We start from the raw sequence: 17,545 nt of genomic DNA, 5'->3' as shown, positions 1-17,545 counted from the left end.
GCATTCATAAATTTTCAATGCAAATTCTCTATGGTATTCATTGGAAATACATTGTACGATTTGAGATCATTCGCTGCACTGGGGATATTTTTTAAATATCGATGTCAAATGGAAAATAGTTGAACATTATTTCAAAGTGAACGAAGGGGCAGCATCAATCAAGATTGTAAGGGACAGACGGTATTATACATCATCAGGAAGCGTTGTTTTGGTGACGGAAGTTAATGTGGCCATGAGGCTGTGAAACTAAACGAAGCGAAGCTATTCAGAACACCTTTGCAAACAACCGCGTAGCTTAGCGACCAGTAATAATAATTTCAATCACGAAACTACACTGTAATCAGCTGACCTCTAGGAAAATGGCGGCACTAATCACATTTGTCGGGAACGAACTAGCCCTGCGCAATTCAGAAACACTGTACGTATTTTTTTCAACAACCCTCGTATTCTGTGTCCCAGGGCGTCCGGCCGGCGCGGCGTCGGCACGTGCATTTATTGGGATGCGGGAGAGAAGACGGGGGGCGCTATTTATAGCTATCTCGCGTGCGCTCGCGGATGACGGCGCTATATTTGCTAGTGTTCGACGTGAAAAAGAAAAGGGCCCGATTTGCGTGGAAACACATTTATAGACGCAGTCGAGACGTGTCCTCTCCCCTCCATAACCTCCGCTTCTTTCTCCCGTACCCTCTCTCAAACTAATCTTCCTCAAAAGAGGCGCTGCTAGTCAAAACGGCCGCGAACTCCTTATTGTCATCTTTGGTACAATTTCAAGTTCACTTTATGTTGGACAAGAAGAACCCCGTCAGGCGTTGTACTGCTTCGTTACCGCAATGTATTTGTAAAAAGCACCTAGTTATCGAGGAATGTGTATCGAAACGTTTAGAATGAACCCAATGGGAAATGAAATCGAATTAAATTTCAAAATCGTTCAACACTTATAATTCAGAGTCAGAATCACTGTGTATTATTATGAGTGGTTGTACTATTGTTGATCTCTGAGAAAAAATTCCGATTAAAAAAATTAAACTCTCTCAGATCGCCGTGTTGTCTACTGTTTGACCGCACAAATTACGTAGTATAAACGGTAAAAATGTTTTTCTTTATTGTTCTTCATATTAAATCTACCATAAATTGCGAGATTATTTGTAATTTATTCTAGTAAAAAATTTTATTTGCTAATACTTCGCATCACTTTTTTTAGACTTCACTTACGATGGTTTATTAATAATTAATTCCATTTCATACTACTCGTTTTCAGCCCATATTTTTGTCTCTAGTTCAAGACTTATCTTGTTTTGTTCGCTTGGATTTTTTTCATCGAAAACAGTACCAAAATATTGCATTCATATTTTCCAGTTTCGCTAGTTATGGTACAGCAATTGATTCATTGCTTTACAGTTGTTGGGGAAAAGATTGTGACAGCCCAAAAATATTTCATACCATTCTTTATTGTAATACAACTTGGCACCGTAGGTATATTTTTTATTTTACTCAATATTTGCTTAGATCGTGTCGCTTCACTCGACTTTTTTCCTTTTATTTTCCTCAATTATGTGAAGTCCTACCTGGAGACTGTTTTCACCCTTTTCTAATCATGTTTAGATTAAAGGAGGAGATTCATGCTGATGACTGAAATTCTTAAACGGTCGAATAGAAGTCATTCATTTCTCTGTTGAGCAGCAACTAATTTGTTTGATTACTTCAGAAAAGAACTCAAAAGACATTAAAGTTGCTGTTTTGATAGAAGGATTAGGAAAGAGCTTAAAGTTGTTGGCGTGCTACTTCACTTTATAGGAGAATATTAATTAAAATTTTACCAAACTAGAGTCATTTGCATGGCACACTTAACCCTAATCGTATTGGAATGAAATCATTCGTAATTTGCCAACGCTTGTAATATACCCACCCACTATAGTCTCGAAACGTCATGCCATTATTAGTCTCTCGAAGAATAATTCGCTGGCCGTGGAATAGGTAAATACTGCAATACTCTTAAGCTTCCAAAAATGTGCAATTTTCCCTATAAAGTTGTACATCATCGTGGCAATTATCAATAAATTCATACTTTCTTAAATTGAGATTCATAAATTTCATATGGTTGTGTCAATATGCCGGAAATTGGTCGGTGAGTGAATTATAAGCAAGCATGAGAAGTGCATGTGATTTAATTTCACGTCGGGTATCCATTAACTCCACGAAGTTTTCTGCCTTAACTGTTTCCAATACTCTCGACAGTTTCCAGTATGTACTCTTTAAACTACTTAATCGGACATCGGAAAGTGTATAATTAGCGATTCCGAGGACACTAACCCAAACTCGAGCGCTGCCCTGGTGGATGTTTGCAGGCGAGGAGTGCTATCGTTTGTAGCCGCGAACTGGGGCATTCCGAGAGGAAAGGAAGATATATTTAGCCCAGCGTCTTCCTCCTTTTCACTTCGACTGCAAGTCCCTCAGCACTCAGACCACGCAGCTTACCCAATGTGCCGAGTGTGGCGGGAGTTGCTTGGCAGCGCTCGGCAGACGATAAATAGCAACCGCCCGTATCCAAAACAATCTTCCTCTCCAAGCCGTTCAATTCATATTCCTTGCTCGCTGGGCCGATGCGAATCCCGTTTTTCTCGAGGCACTTGAAGGCATATTCATTTGAGCAGTCGAGTGCAACTGGAGTAGGGCAGGGGCTGCGTTTTAGTGAAGTCAACTTTTTCGTTGGATATATCGTAGAACAACATGGTGAAAAGATGCACGAAGATATCGTGCTATCTACTTATTTTAATTGCAAAACCCTACTGCACGTTTCTCAACTTGGTAGCAGTCATCTTCACCTGAGCCTGTTGAAACGCTTGTAATAGAGTTTTTAAATTACACCACAACACGTGTTTCAACTGACTGGCAGTCATAATCAGGTACAGCTAATGATAACTACATGGTGATGTGTTGTATCTGATGATGACTGCAAGCTAGTTGAAGTACGTGGTTTAATGTTTTGAAATTAAATAAGCAGGCATGATGATATCTTAGTGTATCTTTTAACCTCTCTATAGTTTTTTATTTTCAAACTTAATTGGCATTTGTTACATGTGCATGTTGCATTCCCAGGCACTCAAATTTTTATCGGTTATGGCTACTATAACCCCATGCTTCCTTTACTGCATTTAATTCTACGTCAATTTTCATCTCGTTGACGTTTCTGTCAGCAATCAGTCACTGCTATTTTTGTGTGACGGTTCTCTCTTCTCCAAAAACCGATTCTCCGACCCTAATTCATTTAGGAGAAAGTTTGTGCATCCTGGCGTGTGTTTTGTTATCATTTTTATGAGCTCAAACCTACTCACATCGCTGGCAGACGTAATGGGAAGATTGTGGACGTTTATCCTAGGCGAACACGAGGTCCGCATGGCTAAAATAAGTAGGTTCGCGCAAGCCGCCATTTTGATCTCGAGGTTATAACGGTCCGTCGCGGTTTCCGCGTCGATAGGAGTCATCCCGGCTGCGTTCATTGCCTTGAAGCCGGGTGCAAAATACCCACGGTGCGGAGAAAGAAACAGGGAAGATGAAGAGCATAACGAATGCTCGCAAAGCGGAAATGAAATTATCAAACGAACGACCAAATTTTGTTTGTGGAGTAAAGAGTTCGACTATGGCTTTTAGCATACCTGAATGCAAGAAATAAATGATAATATTTTACACCTTAAACAATCGACAAGAAAAAAAATACGTGATAATAATGCATAATTACATATTTTTGTGGTATATTGTTACTTTGGTAACACATTATATGGGTGCCCATCCTCAGGAATTCCAGAGCTAACACTTATCCAACCAAACAAAAAATGACTTTTTTATTGATTTGCGTTTATATTAACGGATGGAGTATTCAGTTAAAGTATAACCAACACAGCTATTTTGGTTTGTACAACAAAACTGCAGAGGTTACTTTTATTTAATTAATTATTATATTTTTTTGTAAAAACCCACATTCCATCAGACCCATTAACCATTTCTAACGCCGACCTAGTTAAGTATAGTATAGGGTAGTGTAATTATGGGAATAAGTTATCCATGGTTTTTCAGGTAATGGGTAACCAACAATTTTTTTAAGAAAATTTGGGAGATTTCTGTATTTGTCAATAACAATAACGAAAGTTTAGAACACGGAACACTTTACAAAAAAGGAACGCACTATTTACGAAAAATTTTATATAGATCGCATTTTACGTCATTTCGGTACTTCAAATTTAACTTTAAGCATATGCAATTATTATATATCAAATCCAGACAAGATTTTTCAATATTTTTTTAGTTTTCTGAGACGTTGGAGTGGGATACATCCCCTCATTACGCCACTGGACTTTAGTGCTACGAACTCGTGTTTGTTAAGGTAGGTCGAGTTGCCGGGTAATCCCTATCTATTTTCTGGTCACCAAGGAGCTGATTCCGAATCGGTTAATCTCATTGTCAGTCACCACATTGCCTTGCAACCATCTTGGCAGCTATTACTATTTAATTTTTACGAGTATCATAATAGTGGATTTTCCTGTCGACTGCTACATGTGCTGTTATCCACCGCGCAAATAGATGCAATAGGGTTTACAAATGTTGCTACTCTCATTGCCGTCAATTGAGCGTTAGCGTTCCGTGTAATTTCACGGGAAATAGGCTTTAATTTGGCTGCTTACGGAAACTTATATTCCTCCAGGTGTGACCTATCTAATTTATGCCTTCGCGAGTGAAAGTAAGTCTATTGCAGTCATTGGAAATAAATTAGTTGCACGGCGCTGTGATCATTGTTCTAAACCGATCTCAAAACGCGTAAATTGGCTCCATGAACAAACATCTACAAGACAGAGCCCTCTGGTTGGTCATTCTCAACACTACTCCCTCACCGTAGTATATCATATGGCAATCTAAGAGGACTCTGCTGCGATACAGCTTTCGCAGTAGAATTAAATTTTGAGGGGTGCTTCCACACATTAATTAATATTAACCGTCTCTTTCTCTGATCTCACTTGTACTTGTTCTTTATTTGAATCTAACAGTTACTCGTCACGTGTTGATTGGTTCGTGAGAAATAATGTTGCCAGGGTTCACAAGTTGAATGCATCAACATATCTATTCGCTAATAAGGAAATTCGAATCTTTCCAAAAATGTACTGCGCGTTCAATTTCCTCATTAATATTTCTTAAATATTCTCCAGGTGCTCGACTATTTTGTGTTTCCTGCGCAAAATACCTGAACCGTCCAGATTCGGTTATGATGTGCCATATTGTCAGTAGGTTGCGAATCACTGATGCAACTACGTGGCTCAATGTTTTCACCTTGGTAGTCATGATGAATTAAAGTGTTTTTTTTTCATGGCGTGTAATTGAGTAAATGAGGAATTTTAATTTATTCTCACGAGAACCAGACGATTTCGTTCTGCGCGCGCATATCCTACCCATCTATCCCCACCATCCTATCGGATTAAGCGACAGACATCATTCATTCCTCCAGAAACGGCTGTGAGCTGCCGCTGCATTTTCCTCCGTTCGATTTCTCTCGTCGCGTCCGTTTTGTTTGTATTTATCCTCACCAGGTGGTACCTCCGTCGCGTCGCTTCGGTCGCCCGGGGATTTATTTCATCGCGATGTTCGTCGGCCGTGCTGCGGATTCCGCGATATTCTTCCTCCATAGACTTTGTCGAAATTGGGTCCAATATAATCCTCCTAATATCAAAATTAGGTGAAGTTTATTCTGCGACCGTCGAGATAAATGTTTCCTCAACGTATTCCTCGTTCAGTTCAAATGTTACTTTAGAATATGCTTCGTAAAGCAAAGTTTTTTTTACCGAAAATTGACCTCTCCTTCCCAAAACAATTATACTTATAGAATAATTACTAGACAACGAATTCTTCCGGAGCTATTTCCCTGTAAATAACTTTTGCGTTTAGAAATATTTCTTTTGACAAATTTTAATATAGACTCATAGGCCAGTGATGGTCAAAACATTATTTTAAATTTTGATTAAAACCATAAATTTTATACGTCACCGTGACTACAAAGCGATATTTTAATCGCTTTACTGTATGAATCGAGAGTTAAATAAAATTCTGTTCAATTACCAATGAGTTGTCAGCAATTATTTATGCAAAACGGATATAGTGTTGGTTTTCGCATAAGAACCATCATAAAAATTAAATTTATTACTGTCATCAGACTACTGTTTTAGTTGTTACCAAATTAATGCTTTCATTTAAGGTAAATCCAGTCAAGGAATGGCGCAATGGTCACCTTAAATAACTGGAGAACGTATTTACTTAGAAATTTAAACATTTACATATCCGCATTACGTGTGCAATAATTAATGTTTTACGTCAATTTTTTTAATGTGCGAAAGAAAAGTTTCTTTTAGCAAAATATGCAAAAAAAGTATTTGTTTTTGGGGTGCTAAGTCGCCTTGGTCTACCTCCTTCACCCTGTGGGAGTCAAAAAAATATAATCATTTCTCCACGCGCGCCTCTTGCCGGTTCGCCTTCAAAAGTGGTCTCCGCTGACGACGGCAGTCGCTTGTTTTCCTTGGAGCCTGCCAAAGGGTTATGGACCTACCTCTCCCATGGCGCCCGGCGACCGACTGACTGTGAAGAGAATGATAAAAAGAAGACCTACCACTTCTTCTTCCATCTCCATTGAAATTTATTTCGGGCGCCTACACTGCTTTTTTATGATTGCGACGTGCGGGTTCCAATGCCAAGACGTATGGGGGTTGGAAATTATCGGGGTAACGAGGAACACAAGAGAAAAAATAATTTGCATTAAAAATAAGCCTTTTCCAATTTCTTTTTAACAATATTTTGGCAATGCAACAGTCAAGGAGTAACAATTATACAAAATAAAAATACATTTTTTAAAAAAACAACGTTTTTATCGCGAACTAAAAAGAGAACAAGTAAATTTTTATTTGATCAATTTTTCAATGAACTTTGATGTAAACAAATTTGTTGCTATAGTTCCCTGTCATTCTCGTTCCTTCAAATGATCGCAGCGTCGCCATCGGATTTTGGTGGCCTTCTTTCGAACTAATCCCCATATTTAATTTTAAATTCTGAATAACAATCGAGATTCGGTTAAAATAATAATAAAGGTGTTGGAATATTGCATTGTCATCTAGTACTGAGTTATCCTGAAAATTTCAGCTTGATAGCTAATCGGAAAGTGGGCTAAAACTGAGTTGCAAGATTTGACCTGGACAAGATAGCAAATAACTAAGCGAGCTTATGAAAACCTTATAAAAAATACATGAAATTCTATCGTTACCGGTAACTTAATTAATTACTTATATTCAGTCTCTTCTCATCTGCAAATCGGACAGGTTGAGCGAGATTTAGGAATCGTCATTCGAAGGATTGAAACCAGAGGCGGTCTATTGTGATTGGTGGCCCTAGACTGGAGCTCATGATGGGGCCATCTTTGCCTGGGGATTCGGGGATTCTTCCCCGGAAATTTTTAGAAAACTACATTCCTGGAAATGGATTTTTTAAGCCATTCTAACTCTTTAAAACTGGATAAAAGTTAATTAAATAATAGCAATTTCATAAGAAAAACTGCTATTAAAATTGAGAATTTCGCAACTTATAAAATTTAATAATGTATTATGGTTCTAGCATCTATTTTGTCCATTTCTTCCTTGCAGCTTAAACTGCACTGAAATCTAAAATAAAACCTTTTCGAATAACCCTTTTAGAAAAGCATCAGGCTCTTTTTATTCTTCTGACACCTTTATTTTATATGTATTTTTATGATCTTTTTACATTAAGTATTCTGTAAATAAAGTAACTAATGCTAAACGTATAATTGTTTGGCCACGAGTATGTTATATTACACCTTTCATTTACGCTTCGCGATAGACGCGAGCATAGCATAGACCCTTAAGCTCGGGGCCTCGGCGATCGCCGACCATCCGACCTGGCCAGAACCCCCAGGATGAGACCTTGTCTCTTCAACAAACCAATTTCACCAAAGAAAATTCAGGAAAGGTCTATAGGTGCTGATTTCCAACAGCCATTTTCCAGTCGTCGCCCATAAACCCCCCCACTCCAGTTGATAAGACGAGTGACTAACGGGCATAAGAATTACAATTCACCACAGCCACGGCCACAACCCGAGCCCCAGGTTACGACGACTCTTCCCATAAATCCTTCCAAAACCCACCTTACCCCGGAAAGATTCCGCCGAAGGATGAGATAAGGATCGCGGGAGAGGAATGAATCCTTCTTGGTGCGGATAACAGATGGCACCACGGAGCGAGCGAGAAAGGGGTGGAAAAAGAAACCGCCTTACGGTGCTGTGGAGATTTTTACCGCCGAAGTGTGCGCACGAGGTTTATGGAAGAGATTGAAAACGCTGCATTGTTGGGTGACCACATACACGCGCGTTATGTGACGAAAGAAATATTTTCACATTAGCGATTGGTTTGACATCTGGGAATCAAGTTACATTGATAGGTACAAAAATGTAACTTACAAGCAAAGTAATAAAATGATTATATTAAAGGAAATACTCAGAGTGAGAAATGTCGTCGTCGTCAATTACCATCCAAGAAATAAAATCCATTTGATATAATACACCTCTTTTAAGACGTCTTAAGCCTTTAAAAGCAGGTCGTACTAGTTTCTCAAAAGGGAAGGTATAGAAAGGATATAATGCCACATAAATAAGAACACAAAAACCAAGAATCTTTGACACTAGCAATTCGTCGGTTACCCGGAAATAAATAGATTTGGATGTAAAGGGATGTAAGATGAAAGTAATGATCCCAGCAATAAATTCATGAACGCGAAAATGCATCGTTTAAACACCCTACGAATGAATGAACGGTAAGTAAGACCTGTTCTGATTTTGTTCGTGTACTCGTACATGTTTCCTTCCGGTTCATCAAAGTCGTTCATACTTAGGCACATCAACTTGTACGTGATAATCTATCGCGTCATAAGGCTAATGAAAAGCGGATCGAGTTGAATTATTCAGGAGTTACTTTGTCGAACCCAAGTGTATAAAAAGTAATTTAAACGTTTTGTATATGCCCAAAAAACGTTTTGTGGAACTGTACTATGTGTTTTTATTAATTGTCTTTTCTCTAGTACGAAGCTTCGCGATTTTAGGCGCAGGGACAAGAAAAAGGCAAGAACAAGCGGGAGTTGTTTAGGACGCTGAGAAAGGAAGACGAGAAAATACTAGTTTGAATTGCGTGTGAAAAGGAGAGTGGGGAAGTTAAAATGTTGGAAAACCTTTTGAAAATTCACTGAGATAAAATTACGACGTTGCATGAGTTAATTAGTCGTTGGCTTGGTTAATCTTCCCAGAATTCACCGTACCGAAAGAAGGGCATATTTTACATAGTCTCTGCGCATCTTCCTGAGTAGTTTATCCTCACTTGTTTGTCGGGATTGTTACGCATTTATTGCTCGGGTTGTGCAAGTGCGTTCGCAGTTGTTAAGTTCATGTGTCATTTTATGGCCCCTCGGAAGTCTAAATACGGAGAATTGCACAATCTGGCAACAATGTGGGTCGCTCGCCCGTTAATGTGTCAATGTTTTCGACTTGCCGTTCTACGAGTGGGACTCAGGACTTGTTTATTCATAAGACATTTTCTATATTTTCTTACTTCAAATGGAAACTATATTCGCGGCTTGTAACCGCTTCTTAGCTCATCTCCTCTTATCCTCTGTCCCTCCTTACCGATTTTGCGCGGAACATTTGAATTTCCTCAGAAAGAATGTAAATCATAGTTGTTTACGTTGTGATTGTGGAATATTTTTCAAGCAGGCCTTGTTACATCTTTCATCAAAGTTCATTCTGTAGCCTTAGGTGTAATACCTTCAGCATGTGCACCTATACATTTGTATGTAATGAAATGTAAAAAACTTAATAATTCCACATAAATTTAAAACTGTACTCCCTAGGTTTCGACGTGAAACGTAATTATCTGGTTGTACTTACATTTGTATTTTTTTACATTTCATTAATTTAAGTCAATTCCATGAAGTTACACCTGAGAAAACGAATTACCCATATACATTTTTACTCTTGAATTCTTCCTTAAAAATTAATACTGCTGTTATAAGCTTCAATGTTAATCTTTTTAAGTAGCTTTTGAGATTTACTTTAAATCTTTTAACAATATTGGTACTCGAATTAATTTTCAGCGAGTAATGTTGCGAGACTTGTTGCATTAACATATTTTACTTTTCAATAGATTTTTTCCTCTCTGAAAATTAGCAAATATTTGTTTTTATTGAGGACTGTATTTCTTGCTATAGATTGTTTTTTTTTCAAAACGGAGATATATATCCTGTATGCAATTGTTAGATTACAAATAGTTGATCTTTTTTTCTTAGAGGATATATGCGCTCTAGACCTCGTAATTTCAATGTCTAATTTTCTGCATTAAGTTTCCGCTATGGGTACGTCTATATTTCGTCTCACTTTCTCTACCGCGGAAACTCATATTTTAAGTCCTGTGATAACATTTCAACCAATTCCCTCGTTGTGCTAATCCAAAGCAAGCTTAACCCCAAAGCCATTTTTTAGTGTTTCCTTTGTATTCAAATCTTGTGGAATTCCTGTATTTTGATTATAATTTCCAATAGACTTATCAACCAAGATAAACAATGAATAATACCTCTTCGCCTGTAGAGCGTTTTTGAGCGGGGTTAGTATGTTGAAAACCGTGTTAGAGGGTTAGAATGTTGGATAAACGAGGGCAAGGAAGGAAGATAATAGGATTTTTAGAAATATTGAAAGAGATGAGGCCTTATTGTGAATTTAAGAGGGAATTCCACAGTACTCCTTAAGTCTACCTTAATCGTTTGAATACTTCAATAAATGATATCATATCTGAACATCCTATTCTTTTGGGTATGTCCAACAGCTGTCTTGTACACAACCTTAGATTCTTCCCCTAGAGGTTGTTCTTACATCGTGAGCGGGGCGAATTTAAACGGCAAAGCAGATGTTGCACGGGCTTTCGGCCAGACAAACAGTGCTACCCATCTTCAGTTTTTTCCTCGAGGCTCCTTCAGCTCGGCGCGCCAGATTTCTCAATTGACGGCGGGCAGTAATGAGGGGACCCGATGTTTACGATTCTCGCCGCCGCAACATCTGGTGGCGCTCCGAGTGCTCAAGCAATGTGATAGTCAATTTTGAGGAAACCCTTTCCTTCGATCATGAATATGTAAACAAATACGCACTTTTATACAAATACCAAAGCATTGAGGTAGTTGGTCCCATCTCAAGGGGAAATATATTCTACAAAGGCGCGCATGGGCATAAGGTCCTCCATATATCCATGAAAGGAGAAAAAGGAGGAGCTTGGCAGATGTGAAACCCGAGAAAGCTTCAGTGGTTCATAATAACCTTAACTTGATTGCGATTTCTTTAGTAGGCGAGGGCAACGTTCTCATATGACAACTTACAATACGTATTATCCACTTCGTATTTTTCGTTCGTATTTTTTTAATGTTTTTTTAAATATTATTTACCGTAATGCAAACATCGGTTCATAAGACCGAAGTTACCACTTTTGCCGCCGTCGTTTGTGTCGCTACTGTAGAGTTAATTGTAATTTTCGTACCGGTGACCGGTGTCAGAAGGGATAGCATAATCCAGTGGCATTTCGAACCCTCACCCCCTCACCCTACTACCGAACTTTCTTCCATTTAAAATAACTTAACACAAGAGCCTACCCAGGATCAAAACTAGAGTAGGGCAAGCCGAGATCGTTCAGATTGTAACGCGGAAAGGGTAATGGAAACCAGAATTTTTTAAAAAAATTATAACTGTGCTTTTTTTATAATTTTTAGCTCGGAAAAAATATTTTTATTTTAAATAATTGTTTTATACTAATATCACTTTTCTTGGATTCAAAGAAAAATTTTCAAAACTTTCTTTAAATTTAATTTAATTGTGCTTATAGGGAGGGGTAGCTGCCCCCTCCTGCCCCCCGCTGGGTACGCCCATGGCTTAACAAACAAAAAATAAACAAACGCAAAGAGGTCTTCCATAACACCTCGGCAATAATGGCTACACCATTCAGTTTTGTCCGCTTCCAGAGGAAAGCGATACCTAGGTAATAGTGACTCATTTGATTTTGCCTACGCAGTAATTGCCAGCAATTGGCCTTACACGGTGGCAGAGGGAATGGTCCGTAATTATACGCTAACTACGACGACGCGGGGCGCTGGTAAACTGATATTCAGCACAAAACGTAAATTAATGAACGTTTACTGACCAATATTTCACATAAACCGAGGAATCTAGCATGAAGTTCTCTGCAATTGACGTGAAAGTCTGAATCACGCGATCAATTTTAGCCGTCCCTCAAAGCGATAGCTTCAGCGATAGGTTTTAAGGGATCAAAGAAATGATAGCTTGACCCATCATTTTCTGAATCACACTGTCATTCCCACTGTCTCTTTTTCCATTTCTAAATCCGTCCCTTTCCGCAGTTACAATTGTCATTCAATTAAGAGCCAAGCGTGGCGTCGCAATCGCTGTTAGAGGCCGCGGGTTCTGATTGGCTGAAGGAGGGCACCAGCGATGGTTTCAGAGAAGGAATGTGCCCAGTGGTGTCATGGAGCCGGAACGCGCTGGAATGCCGTTCCGGTACTGGTTAACAAAAGGCATAATGGTCGATTAACTCTTTTCTCAATTTTGTTTCCTCAAAAATTACTAGGTAATATATATTCGTAACCAAAATTAAAAAATTGTGATGAATTGTAAATAATAACTTGTAATAAAAAGAAAACAAGGAGTAATATTTCACTTATATTTTAAGTAGGTATGTAATTGTTATGCGTTTCTAAAAGCAAGATAAAGACCATATGTATTATTATTATTGTGTGCATGTACATTACTTGAATATCACAATTGAATGCTAATGATAAGGAAACAATCCCTGAATTTAACAAAATAAATTCATTTTTCATGCATTGATAGCACCAGTACTGTATAAAAAGTGTATGATGGTAGTCCCAAAACGAAAAGGGTTTTCTTCTCTAATGTAATTGCATATGAGTGGAATGAAGTTACATTATCATTATTACTTCTTAAAAAAAGTTAAGGAAAGTGCTTTCCAGCACTGCTAATTTTGCCATGACGTCACTGAATGTGCCGATTGATGAGAAAAGGGATGGGATTTCCATCCCTTGAGCCATCGATGAAATTATCTCGTGAAACGGTCATTTTTCCGCCATCATTGGAGCGAACGTTGAAGCTGTCCCTGGTAGAGACTGCTCCAAAAATAATTGGAAAATAATCGTGTGATTCAGGCCTCAGCTTTGGTTTGTTGGGACGAAGTTACATATGCGGCAAGATGATATGCTTTATCGTTACTTGCGTCATCCGCTGGGGAACATGAGTAGGTTGAGTTGCGCCTATTTCCTGTGTCTCCTCGCTTCATCATGGTGAATACTGGAGCAGACGGTGGTCTCCAAGGTCAAAGTCAAGGCTATGCGAATGTCCAGTTGAGTCCCAGCGATTTTTCCCTCGCAAATGGACACGAGCTACCATCTGTTGACAGGACTAGGAAGGTGATATGTGTGGTTATTCTGTACATCCGAATTAGGGCTCAAATTAACGGATGGCGTCACACATATTTATCCAAATACGGTCATTGTTTGGAATATCAATAATCACGAATTACTTGAAGGTCTGATTTCCTCGAGAACAGTTCAGTTCCATCGTGTCGCCGTTGTTGCTTCGAGCAATGAATGACTCATTGAACGATTGATTTATGGATCCACCAGTTTCCAGAATTTGGTCATTATCATTCGGAAATACAGAATGGCCCTCCTCATATTTTATAATTGACATTGCAGGTGAAGAGTTCTCGCATATTTAAAATATATGGCAATGAAATAAATAAACCGCATGATTAATTTCATGTTAGTTGCATGGTGCACCCATATTTTTACCACTAACAGTAGAACGGTGAACCCACACTGGCCATTCGTTTTTTAAGCCCAATGTTTTAACCTCTCTACACGTATGTCAAACGTCATGGGTCGAAACTATTCCCTCTTCCACTCAACTTTTGGGATCGAAACTGAAGTAGAAGCAGCTGAGTTTCGATTAACTTAGTTTCGTTCATAGGAGTAAAGTTTCGTCCCGGGTCGAAACTGAACTCCTTGGTGATTTTGATTTCGTGCAGGAACGAAACTTAACCCAGGTCTCGTATTTTCGCTTCCCTTCGGGTCGAAACGAACCATTTTCGTTTCTTTTCACTCGCCATCCCTGGTTCTTATTTTTCTGCTATTTTTTTGGACAGTATCATTATAATTGTCTCCTCATGACTTTCTATGGTGTACTGAAACTTGGCATACTACGCCGTTTCATGCGATCCTGCTCACTAAAAAAACATTTTATGGGTATAAGTTTCACGGTCTATCGCGTTCATCTCTTTCGCTTTCATTGATTCTGTGTACTCGCCCACTCCTACTCTGCTGCTGTCTCACTGGAGTGGAACCAGTATGCCAAGACATGCTGGTGAATCGGTGGAGAAAGTCAAACTCAGTATGGAATTTTTCTTCGACGTATAATTTTTAAATGCCCAAAGCGGTTCTTATTGTTCATAAACGCAGACTTGATTGCATTATGTAAATCTTCTTCCAAAAACATAAGCTCAGAACAAGAAAATTAAATTTTCGAAGCTAAAGATTACCCCAAATATACCAGTGTGTGAGTAACCATAGATTCCGTAAACTTTTCAATTTTGTGTCAAATTATTCTAACAATGTAAATGAAAGAATCCCTTTTTTATAATCCCTTAATTATAAGAGGCATTAAGGTTAAATTAACATTACGCGCTGTATAAATATTCTCCGTCATTGATTGGACTTCATACTCAACATTTCTGATCATTTTACACGAATTTTCATTTATAAACATAGATTTGTAATACAGTTTGATAGTAGGGAGGGTGATTTTGATTTTTGACCATCGCTGCTTTTCGCGACTAATCAATAATCGAGTCAATGTCCAAAGTACAAATCAATGTCCAAATCAATGTATAAGTCAATGTCCAAAATGACAAGTTGTAATGTCAATAGATTTCGATATTTAGGTAATTATTTTTCCCATCTAATCTCTCGTTAGAGTGCAGCGAAAAATAAGAGAAGATAGACTTCTATAAGAAAACTATGATTCCTGTGTAAATTGGCTTTAGGACACACACTTAAATTTTCACTTTGGTCAAATGGGGGTTCGTTCAAACATGTTTTGCATCCCGCAACACGGCCAATTCGACCGTGGGGACGGGCGGATCGCGAAGTCTGCCGCTTTCCATTGTTGTTTGGTATCCGAAATCAAGTCATCCGGTGAAGGGTGTACTACCTAAGCCTTTGGCCTTTCTCTCTTTGCCGTGTTCATCGGAGCGTTAGGTGAGCATTCCGAATGCAGAGCATTTGTTCCGCACGAACGCCCGCCGCTGTTCAGTTATCCTTAGTCCAACGGTACGCCCGCGGAGTGCTAAATCCGTGTGTGTCGAGGGACCTCTATTTATTGGGGAAGTGCTTCTCGGGAGGAACTTACTGGACCCCTGACCTTGTCATTAGACCAGTTTTATGCCCAATTTTTGAGTTATTCGTCAATAATTATGTCAATAAGCTGGCTGTATTACTAAGTATTTTAGATAAACCGAATCGTATGAAACTTCGCATTTGTCTTGATTTGTGACTGTTTAGGATTCTGTAGAAAATTTTATAAGTAGATGACTTCATATAATAGACATTCAATGCACTTTTAAGTTGAAGCTTCTCTAGATAAGTCAAACTCGTTTTACACAACGAAATTATATAAATTGCACTATAAATAACATTTTTGCTGACGAAGTGGACCGGAATCCAGTCAAATGATGTTTAAAGAATGGAAACAATGTAATTTATCTATTTACTGGGTTTCATTGCTTTGGTAATAGTGAATCTCAACATTAAATTATTTATTTGTCCTCATGGAGTGGACCTAGAACCTAATATTGGACCTCGAGTGCTGGACCTGTTCGTACCTAATATTTTGTGGACCTAATATGGGCTGTCGGATATATTTGCGATAACCCTTCCAAAAACCTCAATAGGCATTAGTATCATACGGTACGAGATCAAAGTTTGTCTTGTGAAATATTCCAAACTTTCGTTTTTATGTTGTTTACTACGAATATGCTTGTATCCAACATTTCAACTTGATGAAATGCACAATATGAAGATTCTCTGTCGCTATGCGGACTTTAAAATCCGATGTTATGCTTATTCATGAATCAATTTTCCTTAATTATTTCGATTATGTTGTAATTTATGCTCATATGTAGAGTAATTATTATTTTTAAGAAATGGCTACTTTTCTTGACTCATCTTGAACTGTGGAAATGACCAAAATTGTAATTTCAGTTGATTTCGGTGCGTAAATTTTCTGTGATCAATGTGATCTCTTGTTAGAGTGAAGCGAAAATGGAAAAGGATGCACTTAAGAAAAGGATATTCGATTCGGGAACCTCGCCGTTGCCTGGAAACGGAATGTAAACATCTTCCTTCAAAGCTTCCCGGAACATCCCTTCCACGATTTTTAATTATATACGATAGAAATTCATCAGCTAATTATTTTAAATTGTTAACTATGTTTATTTAAAAAATATTTCTTTTAAGTATCATCACTTTAATCAAAACTTTTTTGGGATAATGGCGTTTGCCAAATAGCGAGCAGTAAACTCATTTACGATCATGAGTTCCGTATTTAGGAACGCATCTTAGCAATGATGAAAGGAAAGATCTGCCATAAAATCTCGAATAATTCGATTTTAGTTCGTTGAACTTCCTTAATAATATTGAAAAAGGCGAAGCTTTGAGACGTTAAGGATGGGAGTGTGGATCAGCTGCGGGAACTTACGCCATGGCTTGTCGCGTCTTTGCCTGGATACGTTGAGTAAATTATTCCTACAGCCTCCCAAAAATTCCAACAATACTCTTGAATGATAATGATGAATGATGATGAATTATCATAATTTAATACTGGATGGATCATTATGTTTCCTGAATGGCACGTGAATTAAATTAGTTCCGGTGAAAACATTGGGTGGTAATTCATTGTGATTGATTATAATCCATTATCTTAAAGCATAATTAGCTAAACTGCTTTAATTCATAAGTCCGGTTTCGCTATACAACTTTGGAGACGGAAAAAGATTACATTGTTGATGATCACGAGTTCGTTGTCTCATTTTACAGACACACGTCTCACCAAATATGGATGGAAAGGCTAGAAAAATGTTTAATCGATCGATTTTTATAGCTTCATGTAATATCCGTCCAAAAAAAACTTTTCAAGACGTAGTAAGACGTGGTCGGGGATTGACGTCTTCTTGGAAATATGATATTCCGCCGTTGCTCGGAAACGAGTATTAAATAAATATCATTCCCGCTATGCCCCCAGATATCGTGATTAATAAGTAGTGGAAATGTTTGCAAATTGAAATGACCTAATTATGTTTGTAAATAAATTGAGCATCATCACTAAGGATAATTT

General features: G+C 38.2%; 1 protein-coding gene across 1 annotated transcript in view; it reads left to right on the top strand.

The window, feature by feature from the left end:
• The window catches only part of LOC124164592 (protein piccolo-like), a 430,630-nt gene that overhangs the window by 366,291 nt on the left and 46,794 nt on the right, over positions 1 to 17,545 (top strand). The gene's annotated exons all lie outside the window — the stretch shown is intronic.

The sequence above is a fragment of the Ischnura elegans genome, chromosome 8 (assembly GCF_921293095.1).
Source record: "Ischnura elegans chromosome 8, ioIscEleg1.1, whole genome shotgun sequence".
Taxonomy (NCBI): Eukaryota; Metazoa; Arthropoda; class Insecta; order Odonata; family Coenagrionidae; genus Ischnura; species Ischnura elegans.
Note: the sequence above shows the minus strand (reverse complement) of the source record. Positions and strands in the feature narration are given on the sequence as shown.